The 25,283-nt window shown below is 35.8% G+C and overlaps 1 protein-coding gene across 3 annotated transcripts in view; it reads left to right on the top strand.

Annotated features, from left to right (window-relative positions):
• Positions 1-25,283, top strand: part of Cdh18 (cadherin 18) — an 886,990-nt gene that overhangs the window by 265,187 nt on the left and 596,520 nt on the right. For 2 of the 3 annotated variants that reach the window (XM_028868182.2, XM_028868183.2), the window contains exon 2: positions 1,265-1,324. The gene's annotated coding sequence lies outside the window, so the exon portion shown is untranslated. Of the gene's footprint in view, positions 1-1,259; positions 1,325-25,283 lie in introns of all 3 variants that reach the window. The other variant, XM_028868181.2, reaches the window with a different exon arrangement.

Genomic DNA, 25,283 nt, shown 5'->3' with positions numbered 1-25,283 from the left:
GGAGGAGAGGGAGAGGTGAGAATCTGTGGTCAGTCTTTTTGCCTCCCTGGAAGTAGCGGTTGGTCCCTTACTGGAATTTTATGCCAAGTTTTAGTATTCTGTAGGCTTAATAGTGAAAAAAAATGTTGAAATTATAAAGTGACTTATGTGCCATCCAATATTTACTATAAAACACTATTTTAACATCAGCAACAAAATTATATATTTTGCTGGGTGTAGTAATGCATGCCTTGAATCCCAGCACTCAAGAGGCAGAGGCAGGTAGACCTCTGTGAGTTCGGGGCTAGGATGTTATACGGAGTCAGTTACACAGAGAAACCCTGTCTTAAAAAAAAAAAAACTCTCTCTCTCTCTCTCTCTCTCTCTCTCTCTCTCTCTCTCTCTCTCTCTCTCTCTCTCTCTCCCTCCCTCCCTCCCTCCCTCCCTCCCTCCCTCCCTCCCTCTCTCTCTCTCTCTCTCTCTCTCTCTCTCTCTCTCTCACACACACACACACATACACACACATTTAAAATGTCTTTTATTGAAAAAATGCTAGATAATTTACCTATTATACCACCCTACAATTTCCAGTCTTTTTTTGTTGTTGTTGTTTTGTTTTGTTTTGTTTTTTTCGAGACAGGGTTTCTCTGTGTAGCTTTGTGCCTTTTCCTGGAACTCACTTGGTAGTTCAGGCTGGCCTCAAACTCACAGATAATCGCCTGCCTCTGCCTCCTGCGTGCTTGGATTAAAGCATGCGCCACCACCGCCTGGCTCACAATTTCCAGTCTTAATCTAGTGAAGCAATAATCAGTTGGACAATGAAAATAGGTAAACACTCTTGAACAGGTAACAACTGAGGTAGCTGAGATTCTATTTACCTTTTCCATAATACACAATCTAAAAATCCGGATGTTTAAACCTTTCCATTCCATACATGATAACTTTCTGTTATTAATCCTATTTTTCCTTTCCATTGTGTCCTTCTAAAATTTTACCTCTTCACTATGTACTAACTGATGCTATACCTGAGCTGTAGAATGCCTTACATGCACAAAACTCTTGGATCAGTCTCCAACACTAAAATCATTCAACTAAACAACTGTATAATTTACATTACTTTTAAATCTTGATTATCTAAAACCAATCATCTGTAGTTTATAACATAAATAAATTTTATTTTAGTAGTAAATATGCAAGTATTCATAAAAATTTATCTTATTTTTTTTCTTTCTCAAGGATTTTATGTTTTCTTTCTTTCTTTCTCCCTTTTTTTTTTTTAGTATAGGACTCAACCATTAAAATACCTAAGAAGGAAACCTATCATCAAATAGTCATAGACTGAATTGTAAGTAAATTTTCTACTATTTCCTATATGATAATGTTACACAAATGTCAAGTTGTTGGCATGTGGTTTGTTTTAAATATCTTCTGTGATAATGAAGAGATATTTAAAAATGTGACAGGGCCAAGTTTCCTCTGCATTTTAAATTCACTTTTAAAACCTATTCAACAGTTACTAGCATTAATAGATTGTTTTATATTTCTCTCAATGTATGTCTTCCTCTTTCTGATTTGTCTTTCAATTAGTGTCTTATGTAGTTATAGCTCACTCTATACTCTGGTTTCTCTTCAGATAGTGCAAATCTTTTGCCTATTATTAATTTAAATGCAAAAAAGTTGTTGAGAATTCAAAACATAACTTAAAACATATATATGAGATCAAATGTACAGATTGTGTATATTAATAACATATCATTATCAATTGTTTTCATTTGTATAAATGGAAAAGATAAAATATTCAACCAGATATAACAGTATGTATATATAATATCTCACTTGGGAAGGGAGGTTGCGGCAAGAAAATTTTGTCAAACTTATGGCCATACTGAGGTACATAATGAGTTCAGTCCAGCTAGACATACAGTGTGAGACCCAGTTTGAAAAGAGCAGAGGTAAAATCAGTAAAATTCACATTTCTAACATTAATGCAATCGTAGTACCTTATTTGATTTGGTATGTCTGTTAATTTTGAAAGTCTACAATAAACATGAGCTTGCTTTGTGGGAGATAAAACGCTAATCCAAACTAAAATCCACATTGATTTGCATTCAATTCCACGCAAAGATGCAGAAAATGATTCTGGTTTGATGTCCTCTCACACATTTTCTCCCACCACACTACCACCAGCATTCCTTTATAACTACTCATGATCTAACATCAGCCTACCTGAAGGCTTCAAGCAAAGTGCTTTCTTTCATTTTAAGCTACCAAATATTTTAGAGTTCACTGTGTTGCAAAGGTGTTTTAAATGTCTATTAAGGTATCAATGATCATCAGATTAAAATTAACGTAATGTATGTATTGTGAGTTTTGATTTATGAAATTTAATTACCATAATAAAAAGCTAAACACATTATTACTAATAAATTCAGTTATCATAACATCACGGTGAGTATACCATAGATCCAGGTGTTTTGAGTTGGTTGAAGTGAAAACTGAAAGCTAATTTTATGTCCCTGGATACAAACTAAACATACAGGTTTGGAAGTTAAATCATTGTATCATATGTTTGTGATAAATTATTCAATATGTATAAATTTTACAATCTATTCATCTAGATTAGCGTTAACCTAGACTGATGTATTTATGCTACTATTTATGTTGGAACTATATCCCTGGCTTAATACCAACATTCTTGTTGTTGACTCAGAAGTCTTATCTGAATAATAAGAATGTGTCACAATTTTAATGTGTACTCCAGATTTTTATTAGAGAAAACAGAGTATTGACTAGTTTAGGAAGATGACAAAACTTTAAATCATTAAAATCAATTCACAGCTGTTAGATTCCTCCACTGAAAATAGAAGAAGAAAATAAAGCTGAAAGAGAAATTGCATTCTAGTTGTGTGTGGTTGGACATTGGGGCAAGGACCTATATCATATTGATTTCATAATAAATTCTGATTAATCTTTGGGTCTTCTCAGGTATTCTTAAGCTTTTATAATAAAATATAATATTTTAAGACTTAACTATCAAGTGATTTTTAATAAGTAGGTTAGACTTGAGAGTAATAAGTTCAAAAGGAACATTTTCATTATGTTAGTTAATAATGTTTGCAAATTATTGAAACATTATACTCACTAACAAAATATCTGTGGTGTAGTTAGTAGTTTCCTAGGTAAAGAATAGGCTTATATCAGAAAAAAATTCATTTTCAAATATCTTTTATAAAGTATTTTTCTATTCAGCAATGTTTCTACTTTAACGATATCTTCATATAGAATACAAAATATATTTGCAAATTTTTAACTTATAACACTAAAAACTGAAGCAACGATTACATAATGGTCAATAGTTCATTAATTTTAAACTTTATTTCATTTCAGTGAAAGTTAAATACATGTATATATTAAGACAGTTTGCCTAAGCTCAGAAAAATAGAACAAACTTAATGTTTGCTCTCATATATGAACCAGAGTCTATAAGTATATCCATATCCTCCAAAATTATCAGTTGTAAGGATAGGTAGAGTTGATTTTAGAAAGATCAAGAAAGGGTAATTTAGGCCTTGAAGTATACATGTGTCATGAAAGACATTATAAAGTGAATTGTTTTCATAGTTTCAACTTTGTCACAGTTATCATTATTATTATTATTATTATTATTATTAATTGAATACCTTGCCTTGGAGGAGGTGGGAATGGGGGGGTGGTTTGGGGGAATGCTGGGGGGCAGGAGGAGGGAGGAGAGGGGAATCTGTAATTGCTACGTAAAATGAATAGAAAATTTCTTAATAATAAACATTTCTTAATAATAAAAATAAGTGTAACTGATCCTGAAATAGTAAAGTCCTAAGGAAGCCCCTGGTTATGAAATGGTTATTCAAGCTGTATAATTTGCAAGTAAGAGTGTATTTAATCTAGTGGGTACTTTAATCTAGATTTTTTGTTTTTTTATTTATGATTTTGTTACAATAATATAATTCTTAATTTAAAAGTATCCATATTTTCGCAAAAGATATACAACTTATATTTTATATAAATTAATCTGAATAAACAATTCATAAATATTTATTCACTTCCAATTTATCAATTAAATCACCTCCAAAATTACCAGTAAATTTAACATGCTAATCCGATGGCTTTGTGCTTGTCAAATGAAATAGACTAAATCTATAGTCATTAGCATACTCCATATGTCCAGTGATTGTTGTCAACCCATTTACTACTCAAAATCGCCACATGCTTTGTGTAAGTTATTACTTTATAAGACCTGTGGCTACAGATGAAATCTATGACTTTACATGATTTTAGAGCATTTATTTGAAACATGATTGAAAATAGCAAATAATAATTCTATGTTATGCTCAGCATTTACTATGTGTCTTTTCTTGAGAAACCTCACCATAGTTGGCATGAAAAGTATCATGGCTCCATCTGCTCAAGATATCGACTGCCTCGTCTGGGCTTCCTTTGACCTTACAGAACCCTGGGTCATATAGTCACTTGCTGAGATGCGCATGCCCTGTTTCATGTAGAAGTTTTGTAACTCATGAAGGTAATAGCAGGGACTTCCTTCTTACAAATAAGTGTCCTTCTCCATTTCCATGTTGATGTTGCCACTTGTCTGGCTGCAAGATTCTGGGGTGTAGAAAGTTGTGCTTGAATCCCTGAGAATATTTTTCTCTCACCATGAAGCAGAAAATTTATAGGCATGTCTTATCCTCTGAGGGACAGAGTCAAATAGACTGTTTATGAGAAAGAATATGATTACGGACTTTCAGGTTTCTTGTACATTCTTGATGACTGGCATTACTCATACCACAGAGTCAAACATTAATTCCTCTCTCTTACTCAATAGTGACAGCTGTTTGAAACATGTCTTGTTGAAGAAACAACCCTCATGCAGTATGTAGTAAATCGTAACTCTCCATTTTAAACCAAAAATTTCAGCTTTTCTAAAATAAATAAATAAATAAACCAGCAAATGAAACCTTATAAAATCTTACATTAAAAAGAAACCTTAGTACCCATTCACTACAAGTTTCTCTCTCTCTCTCTCTCTCTCTCTCTCTCTCTCTCTCTCTCTCTCTCTCTGTGTGTGTGTGTGTGTGTGTGTGTGTGTGTGTGTGTGTGTGTGGACTGTGGTGCAAATGTAGATATCAGAGGATGATTTACAGAAGTCTGTTTTCACTTTCCATCATGTTGATTCTAAGTATTGAAGTAAGGATAGCAGTCTAGAGTCAAACACATTAATCCGATGAGCTATTTCCCTTTAAGCATATGGTTTCAAATGTACTTATTTATTGTTTATATGTGTATTTTCAAATGCTAAGAAATGAACCCAGGGCCTTGTAAATGTAAGGCAAACACACTCACTGATTGAACTGAAACCACCAGGGGATTTTTGTGTCAATTTTAGAAAATAATACTGTACCATCATACATGTATCATTTTCTGTTACATATTTCAACTGATAGTTCACAAAAGTGACTACAGGCAACAGAGTGTAGCAGACACTTGTTTGAACTCATTACATTATTGCGTTTGGCTCTATCTTAAAAATCTATGCTTGGGCATGCTCCTTAGAATAACACATATGGTGTTGTTCCACATTCCAAAATTTCTTAGCCTTTTGCTATACAAGGATGGAAACTATCATGGATTCAAAATGCTACTATGTTAGGTTACTTACAGTACTGTAAGCAGTTAGCTATTGCTTTATTTATATTTATACATTCTGAAAATGTGTGTTGTTACATGAAAATTTCAAAGCTTCTTAAGAAGTAATTTCGAATCAGTAACTAAAACATTGATGACTCATGGAATGCACAATAATTTTGTTAAAGTATAGGTTTTCATATACTGATGTTTTCCTTGTTTGTTTTGGTTTTGGTAAGGAGATTTGTGGGTTCTTCCACATTGCTCACCCTGTTAGGGAACTCTCTATACAGTCCACACAGCCTTCAAACTCACAGTCTTCTCTCACCTCCTCAGTACCATTATACTTAGCTAGTATGTGCTATTATTTAAGATTTATTTTAATTCATAATGATGTGTATATGTGTGCCTCTGTGTATACATGTGTGCTTATGAATGTCAGGTCAATGGGAGGTCAGAGGCATCACATAACTTGGAGATAGACTTACAGGTGGTTGTGAGCTACCCATCTAGGTGTTAAGAATCAAATTTGTTATGCTAGTCATAGTAGTACACGCCTTTAATTCCAGCATCTGGAAGGCTGAGGCAGGCACATCTCTATGAGAATGACGCCAGCCTGGACTACATAGAGAGTTCCAGGACAGCCAGGGCAGTTACACAGAGAAACCCTGACTCAGATTCTCAAAAACCAAAACAAGGACATGAAAAAAGTATCAATTTTGGATCCTCTGGAGAAGCAGTAAATATTCTTAACAACTGAACCATCTCTTCAGTCCACAGCTGTACAGTTTTGTTAATGTATGGTATGGATTGTTTCAATAGGGTACAGCCACCAGTCTCAGTGACGTTAATCATTCTCATTAATGTTCCTGAGTAACTGTGGTGTTTGGCACTTTTATAGCCTCATCTGCATGTGGGAGAAATGTATATAAAGGCTTTCAGTTACCTAAGTTGACTTCAACTACCCCAGCTTTTTCACAGAAGAAATGACTGAGGAAATACATCTGGACCAAATAGGCATCCACACTCAGGCTCTTGAGTTATAATTTCCTACTTTTTAAAAACGTTTATTTTCATTCTTAAAATTTTCACACAGACAGAGAAATATGGTCATTCCTGCCCCCCAATTATCCACTCTAACTTGTCCCTCATCCTCCAATATCCCCACTGCCAACTTCAAGTCACGTTTTTATATTTTTGATTACAAACTAAGTTCATTTCATGTTGTCTATACACGCATGGATGTGTGTTCTATCTCAGCTTTCCTGGTGGCATCCAACCTTTTATACTCATTGCTGTTGTGTTTTCTTTTCTGTCCCTAAAAAAAAATAAATTGTATTCAGTAACATTTGCTCTTGGATTCAAATCCAGGCACATGCATGTTTTGGAACCTCTTTGATATAGTTTCACAAGTTTAAAACTAGGGATTATTATAACCTATCCCCATGTACTTTAATGTTACCCCCAAAAAGTATATTGTCATTGCCCTGTGTGATTTAAAACAGGGTCTGAATATTTTTATAGCAAAGATGTGGATTTTATTTATTAAGCCTACTCTGTAATGACAAGGAAAGCCATTGTACAGACATGAAGACACCTACTAATAAAGTGCCATTTAGTTCTGATTTAATACAATCCTTGGGCACCAGTAAATAATATCAGATTTAAAGTCAATGCACAAAGACCTTAAATCCTGAAGTTTTCTTTCCCCAAATGTTGGTTTATGCAGAATCAGTTTTTAAATTTATTGCATAAGGACTGAATACATTAAAGAAAAAAGATCTCTCTCTCTCTCTCTCTCTCTCTCTCTCTCTCTCTCTCTCTCTCTCTTTCTCTCTCTCTCATTTGCTCTGCTATTTTTCAAGAGATTATTTCCTGAGATTCTCTGTTCCTTCACTTACTGTGCTTACCTATGATGTTTGAATAGCTTCCTCCCTAGAAAAAGAAATCACAGTTGAAACTACATTTTGAAAATAAACTATGAGCAGGTCAAAAAGGTGTCTCTTCCTAGAATAAAGACTGTTAAAACAATGAAGCATTTAGAAAACGTGGAATTGTTGTTGAATGTGTTTATCATAAACAAACTATATATTTTGATATTCTATTGAAACTATAAAATTACAGCAATTCCTTTGGCTTAAATCATTTCTTGAAATTCATAAGGCTCTCAGAATTTGGGGTTCTCTGATAATGGTGGAGTGTGCTCTGTTTTTTAATGTGTTGGGACTGTTCTTCCAGTGTTGCTATGAGGACTCCATCCAATGTGGGCAAGTGAGAACACAGAGAGGGAGTGCAGTGTGACAGGCTTGACAGTCTCCAAGGAGAACTCATTAGCATCTGAAACAAAATGTGAGGTTTCTGCTTGTGAATCATCACTCTGTTTTCCATGTTGATGATGAAACTTTCTTCATTAGATTATGTAAAGTGAAATTTCTCATGTAGGAATTAATGTCAGTAGGTTGTTATGGGGTAGTTTACAGGAGGCAGTTTATAGTAAGAGATATTTCTTTTCTCAACTGCACTGCTGAAACTGCAGTATTTTAAATGAAAGTATGTAAATACTGTATGATGCTCAATTTTTCAGTAAGCTGTAATAAATTTTTAATTGGACTATGTCAAATGTTCAACTCTGAAGTTAGAGATGTCAATGATTGACAGCTCTGTCTTTCAGTGCTTATTACCTGTATGACCTTAGGTAATTAGTGAAACCTTTCTCAGCCTTAGATATAAGATTGGATTGATAATCACCTTTGGGAATGGAGGACCCTCAAGTGCTTTTCCAGTATAAACTTTCAGTGATCTTACTTAAAATCATGGACATGATCATTGAGGTTTGTTAATGGTATTCTTATTTAGTTTAAGAATTCTGCTTCTTTTAGATGTGTTTAAGTGTTCAATTTATTTTTCTTAGGATTTTGAGAAATCATAGTAATTGAAATCAATTGGTAGGCTTATAATTCTATTTTAAACATAAATTCACCTCATTTTCATAGAGAGATTTCTACTTAAGTTAGTCTGATACATAATCAAAGGTGCTTATTTTATTAATGCTACTGATTATCACTTGTCATTTTAAACTATGTAGAGGTATTTAAATATTTAGAGTTAGTTACAAAGAAATGACAAAGATGACAATAAGACACAAAGCCAAAATGTTCCAAATTGTCCCCCAGAGCTGATGAAGACTAGTGACAGTCTCCCAATGTGAAGTCATGTAGGAAAGCTGAAGCATGGCTTCCCTACACACAATAGTCACCTTTGTAAGGAAATGCAAGGGAACTGAGTAAAAGTGAAGCTTCTCCCCATCAGCTCAGCATGGGCTTACCTCTTCTTTTGGCTCCTTCTATTTGCCTTCCGGACATCTTGCTCTGTGGATCACAAAGAGATGCCAACCCTCCCCCACTTCAAGGGCTTGTGATCACATCAGGAAAACACAACTTTCAGCATGTGAGAGTCTTGAGTTGCTGCATGAAAAGTTCCTTCTAAGACCTAAGCCCTGACCCAACACTTTCAAGAGCGAGTATGGAGCAAGAAGTGAATGGGAATTCCATCTGAGGCTCTTCTAAAAAATGGAATCAAGTGCACACTATTATCCCTAGCAAAATAGGGATATTTGTTCATTTCCATTGTCGTTTTCTGTGAGAAATTCAATAGAGAGGGTCATGGGTCAGTTTAAGTAGGAAAGAGGAACAAAAAGCACAAGTAATCTTTAAATGTGTTCTCAGTTTGGTTCTCTACTTAAGTTCTGTGAGGATTATTTTTTCCATTCAAAATACTTTAAAATGCAATTTAAGTTTCATGAAATACATAACTTTCATTAAATGATTAATAAAATAATAGATCAGCAATTATTTCACAACATTTTCATTTATAGCCAATCTTCTTTCCAATAAAATCCACGATCAAACATTAAATTAACTAAACTTTTTTTCTTATTAAGTTACATTTTAAATTCCTTCTACAAAATTAAAACTAAAACTTCAGAGTAGAAAGTTATGGCTTTCAGTTTTCTCTTCACTTAACCTATGTGTGCTTAACTAACAGCATCCTTTGCCACAACTTTCTGTGTAAATTTTTATGAGTGCAATTAATCTAGCAGTAATATACTGCGAATGTGAGCAATGTTTCCAACTAAGTGAGACTTAAGCATATTCAAATTTCATACGCTTGTGTTTGCAGTGAGGTTCAATTCCCACTTCTTCAGAGGTAGTTAAGGAGCACCTTTTTTGTGTCATCTCTTAATTTTTGGAAGCCAATAACTGTGCAAGAGATCACACACAGACACACACAGAGACACACACACACACACACACACACACACACACACACACACACACATACACACACACGTATGAGAGAGAGAGAGAGAGATTTTCTGTCTTTATATTTGTCTGTCTATTTATTTTTGTCTCTCTATCTCTGCCTCTGCCTCTGTCTCTGTTTCTCTCTCTCTCTCTCTCTCTCTCTCTCTCTCTCTCTCTCTCTCTCTCTCTCTCTTTCTCTTTCTTTCTGTCTTGGCTTCTTATCAGTTTTCTAATTCATTTTTAAGAAATGATATATAAAGATTGTTGAATTTGGGGCATTGATGTTATAAGCATAAGTCATATGATAAAAGCCAGTGTTTGTTATTTGGTAGTCACAACGTTCCGAAAGTAATGCCTTTTTATTTCCATCTGTGCAAATTTGATTTGTTTTGAGATAGGAACAAAAAGTTAATATGCAATGCACAGTGCATTTATAATTTCACAAGAGAAACAATGCATATTCTTTCTAAGATGTAATGTGGATCCCAGCTCTAATTTTTATATATGTATATTTATATGGGAATGAGGGCGTCTATAAACTAAAAGTGAGAAATAGTCCATGAGACGGGACAATGAGGCTTTAAGAGAGAGAGCTAGAGTATAATTTAACACGTGTCTTAGTAAGGTTCTTTTTGTTTGTTTGGGTTTTTTTGTTTTTGCTTTTTTTTTTTTTGAGACAATGTTTCTCTGTGTAGTTTTGCACCTTTCCTGGAACTCACTTTGTAGCCCAGGCTGGCCTTGAACTCAGAGATCTGCCTGCCTCTGCCTCCTGAGTGCTGGGATTAAAGGTGTGTGCCACCACCGCCTGGCTTACTAAGGTTCTTATTCTATGATAAAACATGATGATTAAAGGCAACTTGAGGAAAGCAATGTTTATTTTATATTAAAGCTTATAAGTTCACCACTTAGTGAAATCAGGGCAGGAACTCAGGGAAGAAATCTGAAGGCAGGAACTGGAGTAGAAGCCATGGAAGAACACTGGTTACCAACTTGCTCTTCACAGCTTCTGAAGCCTGATTTCTTAAATGAATGCAGAATACACCTTGGGGTAGCACAGAATGTTTATGGGCTGGACCCTCCCATGTCAGCCTACAGCAATCTGAGATAGGCATTTTCTCAGCTGTGGTTCCTCTTCCTAAATAACTCTAACTGGTGTCAGGTTGACAAAACAATGCTTTTAGATCAAAATGTGATCTAAAAGCAGAAGAGGGAGTACTGTTTGAGAAGAACTTAATGTGTTCTACAAATTCAAATGTGATTTAAAATATATTACTTCTGAAGCAAACTACTAACAGATGTGGAATGAGTAAGGTCCGTGATGGGGGAAAGCAGGGGGCCGAAGACAGAACAAACAGAACTAAGAAAACCTACAACACATACACACAACCAAGGAACACACACACACACACACACACACACACACACACACACAGATAAGAGGGGGAAGAGAGACACAGAGTGAGAGACAGAGACAAAAACATAGACAGAGACAGAAAGAGAGAAAATTCGAAGTAATTTTTTTATTATGCTGCCAAAAAGAAGACCCTTTCATACATAAAACATCCATTCTATATATACCAAATTTCAACTGTGACAAAGCAATAGAACACATTTCATTCTAAAGTTTTTTATTCCTACTATATTTTATCTAAAAATATTCATCTTCTTGTCCTTGTAAGATGCATTGATATGACATGTCTTTGTTTCCGTATAACCCATAGAAGTAGGTCAGAAACAAACAATATCACAGTTGACACAGTGATGCTACAAAGGAGGAAAGAAAACTGCCCAAAGGGAAGAGAATGAGGGTGAAACTGAAGGTTCTTGGAATGAAGATAACTTCCAGGAAAACATTATACACTCTCTAAACTTAACCAGAACATAACTTGGACAACACATCTTCAAAACTCAGTCATTGTAATTTAATGCTAATTTTATACTGAAGTTTTCTTTCTTCATTTTCCAACATAGCACAGTTGTATGAGCATCATAGTTATGGTTATTTCAGATAAATATCTTTAGCTTATACTCAATTCACGAGTGCCTTGCCTGCGGATTCAAGTTCAAGAAGTAATGAAACATATAGATCATTTATGACAGTAAACATAATTATAAAAATAAATGTTGAAAATACCTTCTTTGTCCAGCCTCTCTGCAATCCAAGGATTGTGTGTGTGTGTGTGTGTGTGTGCGCGCGCGCACGCGTGCGCGCACACGCGCACATGCTCGCACACATGCATGCATGTTTATGAAGTGTTACATATATGCAAGAAGACAAGTATTTTAATAACTACTTATAATTTTGCTAAATAGTCTTGATAACAGTGAAATACTGGTGTCCATGTTTGATAAAACAATCTTTTAAACATTTGATTCTTTCACTAAAATAATATATTTTTATTGTTACTCATTAAGTTTTAACATCCATTCTTTTCAAAGCTTAAATCTTAAATATTATTATAATTTTAGTTTTTATTACACTGTAAAACTACATTATAATTAATAAATTGGATTTTTTCAATCTTAATCTGCTATTAAAAATAATCCAGAACACTTTCATAATCATAACAGTCATTAATCTGGAAATAAGAAAACTTTCCCTGCAATGTGACTTTGTAATTTATTTAGGTGATGTATAATTTTAAATCTATTGCAAATGTGAGATGGAAATTTTTTTGTTGCTATTGTTTTTTGTTTGTTTGTTTTGTTTTGTTGAGACAGGGTTTCTCTGTGTATTTTGGTGCCTGTCCTGGATCTCACTCTGTAGACCAGGCTGTCCTTGAACTCACAGAGATCTGCCTGGCTCTGCCTCCCTAGTGCTGTGATTAAAGGTGTGTGCCACCACTGCCAGGCTAGAGAAATGGAGAGATTTTTACAAATTCACTTATAGAGCTTGTCTGAGTGCTTTTTCCATTTTGTAGAATCTTGATCAATTACCACTAGGGGGAACTAAACCCACTGGAGTTTGAATCAGAATTTTATAAAAGTTTACTCAGTTTTACAGTTCTTTATGTATATATTTTGATTCTAAAATTTGTAGAATAGTTATTCTGTATATAAAAGAAATCTTTGTCAATGACAGTAGTATTATTCAAATTTATTCCTTTGATTAACAAGATAAATACATTTTAAATAATCTGTTGGGCTTTGCTTTACTGGTCAATTTTCAAGAACATTTCATGAACATTTCACAAGATGAGTAGTATTTGAAGACTTCTACCTTTACTTCAACGCATATGCTTTTCTGACTCTTTTCCCCCTAAGTGAATGGCTATTATTACAGTTTTATTCATATCATGGATGTGTGTATCTCTATATTAATGCCATAGAACATATATAGAAGTCACATGTCGACGTAAGATAATACATATCTCCTTCTACCAGGAGCATTCCAAGGGCAGCTTGAACTCTGATGGTAAGGCTTAGTAGAAGGCCCCTTTTCCTCCTAAGTCATCATTATAAAATAATATGTAAATCATCAACCAAAGCCCTCAGCAAAGCTTTATGCTGCTTATACTATTTTGTTTTTCTGGTTTCTTTTTTCATTTTGAGAGAAATGTGATGAATATTTATCAGTTGTCATACTATATTACAGTTGAATAATATATATAACAAATAGTAAGAAAACTTCCAATATTTGGAAAAAAATTCAGTCACCTAATTAAACAAATAAGAACTGGGTTTCCTTTGCTTACTTTTGTAAATACATGAATCACAATTTAAGCTTACATTCTAATAAATAAATAATCCAGTGTTAGATGTTTGTTGAAGAAATTATGATTCACCATCTAGACAGCTTTTTAATGCGGTCAAGATTTATTCCCTGTCATCATCCCCCTGGCCTAATCTGACAAAGAAATGAAGTAGCACAGACATGTTGTAAACAAAATTTGATCAGTAATCAATCAGAAAATTTAGCAAACATTGCCTATAACCCACTGTATATGTGAAATGGCCCCAGCTTGATGACCATAACCTTTAATGAAAGAGTTTCTGCTGCTGTCAATAAGTACTGTTTCCTTCCTTGCTCAGAAAAGAAATGTTACTGGCATACACATTAAAACAGATACTATCTGATAACCTTCAAAGAACCAATATTACATGACCCAAGACAATATACATCCTACCTTTTAGACTGAGGAGTCAACACAAAAGCCAAAGGAATAATGTCTTTCATCATTCCCAACAATAAAACTATATATACTACTTTATAAAGTGATTTAATGTAGCTATATTGAAGCTTTTTATTTTTTTGTTTTTAAACTGACATTTCCTTTAAAAGATTGATTTTTGTTTTCAGTATAGAAATGTCTTCATCAATTTTATCAAGAGATAAATATCCTAATTACAATGTATCTATGGTATAAGAGATGGCATCATAGATATGATTCATTTGATCAAACAATAAATTAGTAAAATTAACATGTTCATTTTCTTTCAGTTATAATAATCTCACTAGATCACTTTTCAGTTGATACTTGGGTTGTCAAATACAGCTCGGTTCCTATTCATGATTGTGACATCTAATTCCAACTGTTAATTTATATACTTTAACTTAAAATACTTGCATGCTGGTATCTGTCAATCTAAAAAATTCTGTGCACTTGCACTTGAGTATATGAGAATACACAAGGCCATGAACGTGCGTGTCCAGACCCGATGTAAGTGCCTAGTGTTTTTCGAGGTTGCTCTCCAAAATATTTTGGAAATAGACTCCCTTTTTGATTTGTTGGGGCTTCTTGTGTCAGCCAGCCTGGCTTCCAGTGAGGCCTCAGGATTCATCAATCTCTATATCAGCACTGAGGTTTCAAAAGCATGAATGGATGGCTTTGTATATCGATGTAAAAGAAAGATCTGAACATATATTCTCATCTGTGCACAGCAAGCTCTTTACTTCCTGAGCCATGTCATTTAAAAGTGTGTGTGTGTGTGTGTGTGTGTGTGTGTGTGATGCATATTTTTCTCCTCTCAGTCCCCTGCTCCATCCCACCTCTGTTCCCATCCTCCAATTGTCTCCTCCTCCATTTCTGTTTAGGAAAGGGCAGGTCTCCCATGAATATCAATAAAACATGGCATATCAAGTTACAGTAAACCACACAAAATCTTTGCAAAGGTCAGTGCCTTTATGGCTATTTTGTCTTTTCATTTAACACATGCTTTTGAATGCAGCATGTGTTATTTGTATACTAACACATCTTTGAATACACCTTTCAAACTCGGTTGATTTTGATTTTCAGTATGTTGTGTCTATAAGAATAATTTAGTGAATTTATTGCATCCTGAGAGACTAAATTCTTTCATTTTCCCAATAATTTCTGCCATCAGTTCACTCACACCACTGTCCCTTTGACTGGATTGCGAACAGTTTCATTCATTACAGCTAGATTACTCTATTATGGAACATATATTTACTTAAGTAGTCCACTGGAGTCTTCTATATTCCACCTCATAACTTCCTATTTCACATCTGGTCCAAACTATCTTCTCTTTATTAAACATGTTCCTTAAAATAGTTAAAGACATAGCACATTCTGATTCATTCATTCTTCCTATGGGGATTAGAGGAATTCATTCCACACAAAAATGCATGCTATCCAGTGACTATTGATTCTTTGATTGTTATGCCCAGATTGCAAACCTAAAGAGATCACTGAAGACCGAGGATTTCCAGAATGCAACAGCAAGGTTTATTCTATAGCTACAAGCCTAGGCAGGGAACTCGTTCCTACACCCAATACAATGAGGCAGGGAGGAGTTCCTCTTTGTGAGGCTAGCTATTTAAAAACAAAAACCACAAGCTCTTCAGGGCAGTTGGGGGTTTGGCTTGGGTGCAACTGGGATTGGTTTATTTTTATTTTTGAAGGTTTCTGCTCTCTTTTAATTGGGTGAGGGTATGTAACCTTTGAATTTACTGGTTGGGGGTTACAATTATCGTTTTGGGGGCAGTCCAGGACAAGTCCCAGACTTTGTCCTTGAGCTGCCGTGGGGGGCTGGCTGGCCTAGCATGTACTGGCTGTGGGGCCTGGCTCAGTGGTCCAGGCTCTGTCCTTGACTCATGCACATAGCTCTAAGATGGTGAGGGGTCCCAGACAGTAAACAACTGGCTAAACTTAGAGCAGTCAGAATACGTGAAGAAAAGGAGCTACAGCAAGGACTATGTCTTTTGTTCATGGCCCTCCCAGAGACTGTTTGCTAAGTCTCAGGAAACTGAAATTGAGGTCTGATCTCAGAAAAGACTGAGCCATCAGCTGGTTATGGCATCTGCTTGGTACTTTCATTGATCTTTTGTATCACTGGTGACTCCAAAATACCTAAGATTTCAAGCCTCCATCTAATACCACACTCCCCATTATGCTCTATACAAAACACATGCCAATTGCATTTCAACATTGCTTCATTATTCATAACAGAGCCTAAGAGTTCCTGAAGCCAGCCACTATTCAGTGTGTGTGTTGTGTTCCCAGGCTGCAGTTGAGGTATGGAAATGGAAATGTTATGCCTTTTATCTATCATGCTATTGACATTGGAAATTGGTTGTTCTTTCTTCTATCATTCATCCACTTAGCAAATAGTCAGCCAATTTGTACTTTACTTAGGCATCTGTCCACTGTCTCAGGACACAAGCAGTTGAGAAACTTAGTAATATTGACCTAGTACAGTGGAAATTGCCATATTATTATGAAAGATAAGCATAAAAGCATGCAAGACAATGAAGACTGAGATGAAAGAGTGATCTGAACTGAGACCCCACTTTCATGAGCATAAAGCACATTAAAATTTTCAGAGATTTCACTGACAGACATTTGAATGGTGACTGGGATCAAGTAAATGATGGAGTTATCCAAATGGCCACAGGAAGAGACTATCTTTCTGCTTGGTATGTTGGAGTAGTCTTGTATAATATTAGAGGAACCAGCCTCAATATTATACATCCCAGGGGCTCAGGAGAGAGAACTACTAACGGCGAGGACTATTATCAGGAAATAATCTCAGCACACCGAGTTCTATAGTCCACTTGCTTTAATTCCTCTGGCATAACATCCTTTATACACAGCTTCAGTTCTGTTCTCATGTCTAGCTCCTTTCTTGCCTGATTTCTCTCTATATTTATCTACTGTCCCCTCTAGGTTCTATCTTAATTCCTTCATCTAGTTCTGTCCCTTCTAGGTTCTCATTTATCTAGTTCTTTCCCCTATCAGCTCCTCTCCCGTCTCCTTCTCTCTCATCTGGCTCTTCCTCATCTTGTTCTTCCCCATCTGGCTCTTCCTCGTCTTCCATCTCGTTCCTCTAGTCCTCTCTTTTAGCTCTTCAATCTAGTTCTTCCCCATCTCAGTTCATTCCTCTCAAGTTCTTACCCATCTAGGTCTTCCATTCTCTTCTCTCTTCTCTGTGTCTCCTGCCCTGGGAGTTCTGGTCTATATACACTTACAAGCAGTATTTCCTTAGCAGTGCAAAGCCAGGCTTCCAGGGTCAAATGGAGGGGTGATAAGAATAGGCTTAATTGACACATCCGCCAGGCCTTCTCAAACAGGTAACCTGGATGCTTAAGTCTGTTCTTAGAGAGTACAGAGGTATCTCTGATAAGGTACTTTCCTCCATCCAGTGATGGACCTGGCCGGATGCTACCAATAATGATAACTACAGGGAGGCTTGAACTGGGAGTTCTGGCTGAGCATAGCTGTTAGCACAGAAGGTTATCTAAATATTCCTAGAAGTGGTTAGGTAAGTAGTTAGAGGTCTATAAAGTTAGTAAGGCTGTAAGAAAGGAGGGGTCTGAGCTAAATTGTGTAAAGCTATTACTTAATGTCTACCTGACCTAGGCGGTGTCCCCTTGTGGAATTTACCTTAAGTCAGGAGACTCGCCTGTGGGTTGTTATCACTGTTAATCCTCGGAAATTGGGTGACCACCTGGGTGATGTCTCCTTTAGTCCTTGAAAGTGGCTAGGGGAGATATCTGATTCCAGAGAAAGCCTTTCCTGAGGCTGTTCTCCAAATGTCTAGAGAGTGATCAGTCCACATTGTTAGCCCTTCTTAGGGAAAAATCAATTAGGAAAACTATGAAGGCACACATGATTTTCATAACAGAATACAGCTGATATATACCAAGCCAAGTAACACCAAAAACTCCTTGGGATTTGGCTTCCTCTGGAGGAATTCCCTGATTCCTCCAGGTAGTGACTTTGCCATAACCAGCTGAGTTCTTATGATATATTCCTGCGGCCCGCAGCAGAGTAGCAACTAGATTTAATGAAAGATTCATGGCAGGGAACAAGGAAGAAAGACAAGATAAAAATCAGAGTGTGCCGGGCGGTGGTGGCGCACGCCTTTAATCCCAGCACTCGGGAGGCAGAGGCAGGCGGATCTTTGTGAGTTCGAGGCCAGCCTGGGCTACCAAGTGAGTTCCAAGAAAGGCGCAAAGCTATACAGAGAAACCCTGTCTCGAAAAAAAAAAAAAAAATCAGAGTGTGTTTTCACATGCATGACTACATGGATGTTTGTTTATATAATACAGTGAATATTTGTGACCCCACTGAATATTCAGTAATTTGGCTTTATATCTAGTAAATATTTTACTAACATTTGAAGAACAAATTCTACAGTTTGGAAACAGTAAAGTTTCCATGAAATTTTCTAGCAAGATTTTTTTTGTTATAAGTTCAAGCATCCAAATTAACAAAGATAAAAATTATATTTGTTCTTTAATTAGAATAATACATTTCATCATGCCCAGCAATGTTTTAACCAAAAGGTTCATGAATAGTATTGAGTTAACCAAAAGTAGCAATTAAAATTAGTGGGAGATTATGCAGTACAAATTGATTTTGAAATTAATACAATTTTAGCACAAATATTGGAAGGGTAATTTAGAGTATTGTCTGGGCAAAACACAAGCTGTTTTAGCATATTGACTAAGATAACCATTATTAGAATAGTCATGCTATGAACTTTGTGTAAAATCCTAAATTTTAAAAATTAATATTGGTATGCAGATAGAAAATTATCCAACAAAAGAGAAGCTCCCAAATGTCCATGATGAGATAATGTTTCACACTGACTTCTAGCAGAAAAAAAAATATAAGCTCCTCTGGTGTAAGGTAGCTTCAGCATCACTGATATCATGCAAAATATGAACCTGTTAAATATAGTTCTTTGATGATTAAATATTTGACTCATATTTTTGAAACAAGAGTGCAGAAACTCTCTGTCAAAGTAATTTCGTATGTTCAATATAAGACTCAGATTTCAGGAAATCTGAATGTCATGGGGCATTGTTAAAAGATACCTTAATTTATCTCCTGTGACATTTGCAGCTTCTGCAAATTTGATTGGAAGCAGGTACTGAAAACAGGTCCTGTGTTCTATATTTTAATGAAATCTGAAATGCAAGTACTTTCTAGTGGATTATTATACTTATTATTTATTATGTAGCTATATTTTTTAAAACTCAGAAGCCACAATGAAAAAATGTATAATATTATACAATACATGGCCTTTACTGAGAGAATAACCATCAAAGTCGTTTTAGTATAAGCTCATTTTTACCAAATGAATTTCTTATATATTGAGAATAAACAGAATAAAAAGGGGGATTCATATTTTAGTAAAATCTGAAAAATTTTAACAGTTATTTAGTTTAATTAACATACTTTTATAAGTGAGTTGAAAAGTAAATTGAGTATTAAAATAAAAGAAAAGCAGACAAATGAGAGAGACATAAAAAATGATCACCCTTCCCCCAATTGAGGAACTGTTGGCAGGTTATAGTTTCTTGGGGAGTGAGAGTCGTTTTTTATGTAGGGGAATGAATACTGGTAAATTCCCCATGCCCCAGTTGATGACACCACCCAAATATACATATGGGCAGCAGTAACTGGACTCACTGAGTTTAGTAAAAAAAAAAAGAAAGAAAAATAAAGCAAGATAGACAGACATGAAGCTGTGAAACAAATTTCATGGCAAGAATATTGACATGGGCTAGCAATACAGAGATAAAAGAACCGGTAAATATGATCAAAGTATGTTGTATATATATATGAAATTTTCCAAGAATACATTTTTAAAAGGACTAAAATGTGAGCACCTAGCTGCTGCTGCTTTGCATACCAAAACCAATGACCCCAGAGCCAAAGCATGTTTTTCGTCAAAAACCAAACTCCTTAATAAAATAACAATTGTTATGATTCCATAAACAAAAATCCCCAAATTAAATCTAAATACCAGGATGCACACTGTGTTGTACAGTTCTACAGTGATCTTATATTTCTTCTACAAGTTTCTTGGTGGGCTACCCTTCAGAGAAGGGGGGAAATAGAAGTCTGTTTCAGTCTTAAGTCTCCTGTCTAGAGTACATCGGTGGTCTTGCGAGGAAACTCTGCTTCCTACATGAAAATCCTAACTGTACTCAGCATGTATGACTCAAACAAGTGTAAAAAACTCAGAAACTCCTCATCGGTGTAATGAAAAAATCATGAGAGATGCAAAAGACAGATGTAAGGATTGTTCCTCAACACATTGTGTACATACATATTATACCTCAGTTTTACTTGTGAAGTGAAAGTTAAATTCTGTTGAAGCGGAGAGTTGTTTTGACTTTTTAAACAGATGTGATGTACCATGTCTCTCTATTTATGTTCCACTTTCCTATTGGTGTCTCTGTGGAGTAGGGATGGCCTAGCCACACTGTATACATTTCTACATCTTTAGGAACTCCCTGTTGGCAGTGAGTGCTGGCAAAAGACATTTGATGGTGTATTAATGAGTAGGGGATTAGGGAAATGTGTCAGAAATGGTGTGAGCCCTAGAGTAGCTGGCATAGGCATGCACAGTGAAGACAGAGTCCTTCATCTTGGTTTTCTTTTGAGCTCTATATATCTGAGAGATGTGAGAAATGCGATTAGATTCAGTTGTATCAGGACTATAAAAAGGAGTTACAGACTTCTCTTGTTTTGTTGTTGGCTTTTAAAGTCTTGTGCTGCAGCTGCTGGAGTCATTTTTGACTGTTAAGCAGACACATTTCCTCAGGAGTGCTTCAGGAGCATTTACTAAGAAAAATGAAGATGCTCAACTGAAAAACTAGTATAGAACCTTATGGAAAATATTAAGAGCCCAAAAATGGATAGTCAGCAACTAATGGAAGGAAATGAGATGTCTGAGATGTGTTTGGAATAAGGATAAAACCCCTTTTTTATTTTCAACCAACCATAAGTTCTGAGAGGTCGAATGTCTGACTTGAAAGCTGTAACTTTATCACTGAGGGTCATTTGTGTAATCTTACAGTGATCTTGAAATCACTATTATACTTTTCATTTTCCTTTCAAAAGTGGACTAAGTGGACTCAGTGAGTTAAAAAGCAGAACACAGAAAATTGGGAGGGAACAGCTCTACTACTGTATCATAGGTAAAAGTGTATTTGAAATATATTTTCATCAATTTTATGTAAATATCAATGGTTGACAGGAAGAAATAAATATTCTATTTCAATTTAAAATAATATACACCTTGAAATTTTCTTATAAAATTATTAAAAATCCACAGGTGTCTCAGGGAAATAATAATAGTGAAAATTCTTAAATTATAAGAGCTGGAGATAGTGGAATATTTGCAGTGAATACTACTTGCCAGACGTGACAAGATAATTGCATACATGAACTCGCTGCTGCTTTAAAGGCATATATGAGATCTGTACAAGACTAAGCTAGGAAAACCGCCACTATGGGAGGGAGGAGCTCATGAAATGTCAACCAGGGTTGAGGTTCTCTTTGCAATTGATGACTGCTGGGGGCAGGAAGAAGGCATGATTTTTTTAAGAATGTCTTCATTGAGAGATTGCCCATGTTCTAGGAGATAGACCTGCACCCAAAAGTGTATATAGTCAGCACTAAGCAGCCTTGTAGATGAAGTTTTTCTGTGTCCTGCCTGGTCTGCAGACACTCAGACCCAAGTAAACACAAGGGCTAATATTATTTTTAAACTATGGCCATGGCAGACTTCTTGTTATCTAGTACTTATATCTTAAATTGACCCATTTCTATAAATCTGTACTTTGCCACATGGCTTGTGACTTACCAGTATTTTTATATCTTGCTTCTCATGGCAGCAGCTGACAATGTCTCCTTGCTCTGTCTTTCTCCTTCTTCTCTCTCTAGTTAGAATGTCCCACCTAATCTTTTTCTGCCTCACCATTGGCCAAACAGCTTTATTTATCAACCAATCAGAGCAATACACATTCACAGTATAGAGAAAGATATCCCACAGCACTTCACAAATGAGTCTGTCAGATATGCTAAGCCTGTACATAGAAGATGATGCCCCAATGTGCAGAGAAACTTTGGGTGACTGTCCAGGCAGCTGGCTATTTCTGTCAACTCACATTTTTTTGGGGGGGGGAAGTTACTTGTTTGTGCTTCCTGTTTTATTAGGTAATATTATTTCCTTCTTGGGTCTTTGAGTGAGTTGAGATTAGATAGTTGTAGTAACAATTTTCCTTGTTAAGAAATTCAGAAAAGAAACTCACAAAGGAATTATAAGGTGTATAAGTTTAAAAGATATTATAAGATAGTTTTCTATTGGTAATACAAGATAGGATAGAAAGTGAATTTAGGTACATTTTGGACTCACCAAAATAGCATAAATAATGGAATATTTTCTCTGAATTTGTCAGTGCCAATGAACTAGACATTGTTGATGTAGTTATTGCTTGTATATATTGTATATAGTTATTGTACTTATTGTATATAGTTTTTCTTATATCAGTTATAACTTTTTAATTTTTTTAAATTTTTATTAGACAAAAAAGGGAAAATGTGGTGATATTTTATTTGTGCTGAAATGTGGTGATAATTTATTTGTATGTTAATAAATAAAGCTTGCTTGGAGATCAGGGGGAAAAGGCCAGCCATTTTAAGTAAACAAGAAGTCAGGCAGCACAGGCCCTTAACCCCTTAGCAGACAGGATATCTGTGTGTTCAAGGCCATACTAGGGAATAGAGTCAAGTGTGGTGACACATGCCTTTAATCTCAGTACCAACCATAGAGGTCTGGAGGTCTGTACAGACAGACAGAAAGTGTCAGAGTTGTGTAGGAAGAGGAAGTGAAGTAGTTGGGCTAAGATGAGGGAAGATCAGCAAGGCAATAAAGGCATGGGTAGACAGGAAGTAACACGCCTTTGGAAGCTGCAAAGTTGGTGAAGTAAGGTGGGCTGGTGGCTTTCCCTGTTTCCATGATCTATGGCTTTCACCTCTGTGTTTGGCTCCAAGTTTTGTATTTAATAAGATCATTTAGAAATTTGTCTACACAGACTCTGTGGGTAAAAAGAAGAGAACATTAATTTAGTAGGGAAAAGGGGGTAGAAACTAGGAGAGAACTGGAGGGGGGAGAATAGGAGTGTATTTGATCAATTCATTGTATACAAGTATGAAACTTTCAAGCAATTAAAAAACATTACTTTTAGAACTAACTATATTCAAAGTACAGATAATTAAAGTTAAAGTCTGGATAAATTTTAAATGAGTTTTTAAATGTACTCTCCTAAATCACTATTGAATATAAAGAAATAACAAAATCAATTTGATCCTACTTGGAAATTAAAAAAAAAGTTCAAAATGTGTCTTCTCATACAATCTACTACTGAAAGCTTGTTCATGAGCAAATGCAAGCACATTTCTAACCCTTAGAGGATGAATCCTACTCTAATAACACAAACTTAGTTATTAGAATCAAAAAGATTTTTGCATAAGAAAAATGGTGTCAATATCAAAAGAATATAGATAAAAAACAATAACTCAGAAACCTAAAGCTATGAAATGAATAAGTTTTTAAAAAATGTATTAGTTCTACTAATTAATCTAACAATCCAATAGTCTTCACTGAGCACATTTTAAATAAAACATATACACATATGTACAGCCTGACAAAAACATATTCTGTATAGACACACTCTCCAACAGACACATAAATAGGAAAACACATAATGCAGACACACACATGTAGCTAGAGTTTTCCGGCCTTGCCCACAGTCAGGACAAATCTTTGTCACCCACCAGTCCCACAGCCGCTCAGACCCAACCAAGTAAACACAGAGACTTATATTGCATACAAACTGTATGGCCGTGGCAGGCTTCTTGCTAACTGTTCTTATAGCTTAAATTAATCCATTTCTATAAATCTATACCTTGCCACATGGCTGGTGGCTTACCGGCATCTTCACATGCTGCTGGTCATGGCGGCGGCGGCAGTGTCTCTCCGCCTCAGCCTTCTGCTTCCCAGCATTCTCCTCTCTCCTTGTCCCACCTACTTCCTGCCTGGCCACTAGCCAACCAGTGTTTTATTTATTGACCAATCAGAGCAATTTGACATATAGACCGTCCCACAGCACACACACACACACAAAAAAAAAAAAAAACATAAGCACCAGGCAGGCAGGTAGACAGACAGACAGACAGACGCACACAAATATACATATGAAGATATATATATATCCTTCCATATATATGGAGAGAGAGAGAGAGAGAGAGAGAGAGAGAGAGAGAATGAATGAAAATCACTTAGGTACGTAATTGCAAGTTTGCGGAGACAGTTGGTGCCAGCGTAGTGACTCCATTTGGAGACATTTAGAGTGTAGCCATGTTGGAGGAAGGAAGTGTGTCACAAGAAACGTGTGATGAGAGTTTCAGGAGCCTGAGTCACTGCCCATTGGTTCTCTCTGCTTCATGCTTGCGGTGCAGGATGTGATCTCTCAGAACCTTGTTCCTGAAGTCAGGCCAGCTGCTTGCTGCCATTCTTTACCAACTCTTAGTCCTCAGGAAGCACAAGCTGAAATAGACTCTTTCTTCCATAAATTGTCTCTGGTCATCATCTTTTTTTTTCCTAGGTATTAGAAAAGTAGCTAATAGAGCCGTTGGTACCACAGACTAAACTACAGCTGTGAAGTGCCTAATCACGCTGTGATTTAAAGGTGTGTGGGAGACTTGGGAACAATGGATGACAGAAGTGATTAAGTTCTATAAACACAGCTGAAGGGACTTTTCCGAGTAGAAGCCTTTTAGACAGTATTGCTTGGAGAAATACGGATATAGTGGCTCAGCTCATGAGGTTTCAGACAAAAACATTAAAAAACTGAACTAGAGGCCATTGATGTATTGGTGAAGAATACGGCTGTATTCTGCCCTTGATCTAAGAATTTGCCTAAGAATAAATTAAAATGTACTGGAGCAATTTATTTGGTAGACACAATTTCCAGGTAGTTTAATATTGAATCTGTAGTGTGGTTGTTATTAATAATTAGTAACTCTTATGCAGATCTACAATGAAGAGCAAGTTGGGCAGAAATGAATACAAAAT

This window comes from Peromyscus leucopus, chromosome 11 (genome assembly GCF_004664715.2).
Source record: "Peromyscus leucopus breed LL Stock chromosome 11, UCI_PerLeu_2.1, whole genome shotgun sequence".
NCBI lineage: Eukaryota > Metazoa > Chordata > Mammalia > Rodentia > Cricetidae > Peromyscus > Peromyscus leucopus.
Note: the sequence above shows the minus strand (reverse complement) of the source record. Positions and strands in the feature narration are given on the sequence as shown.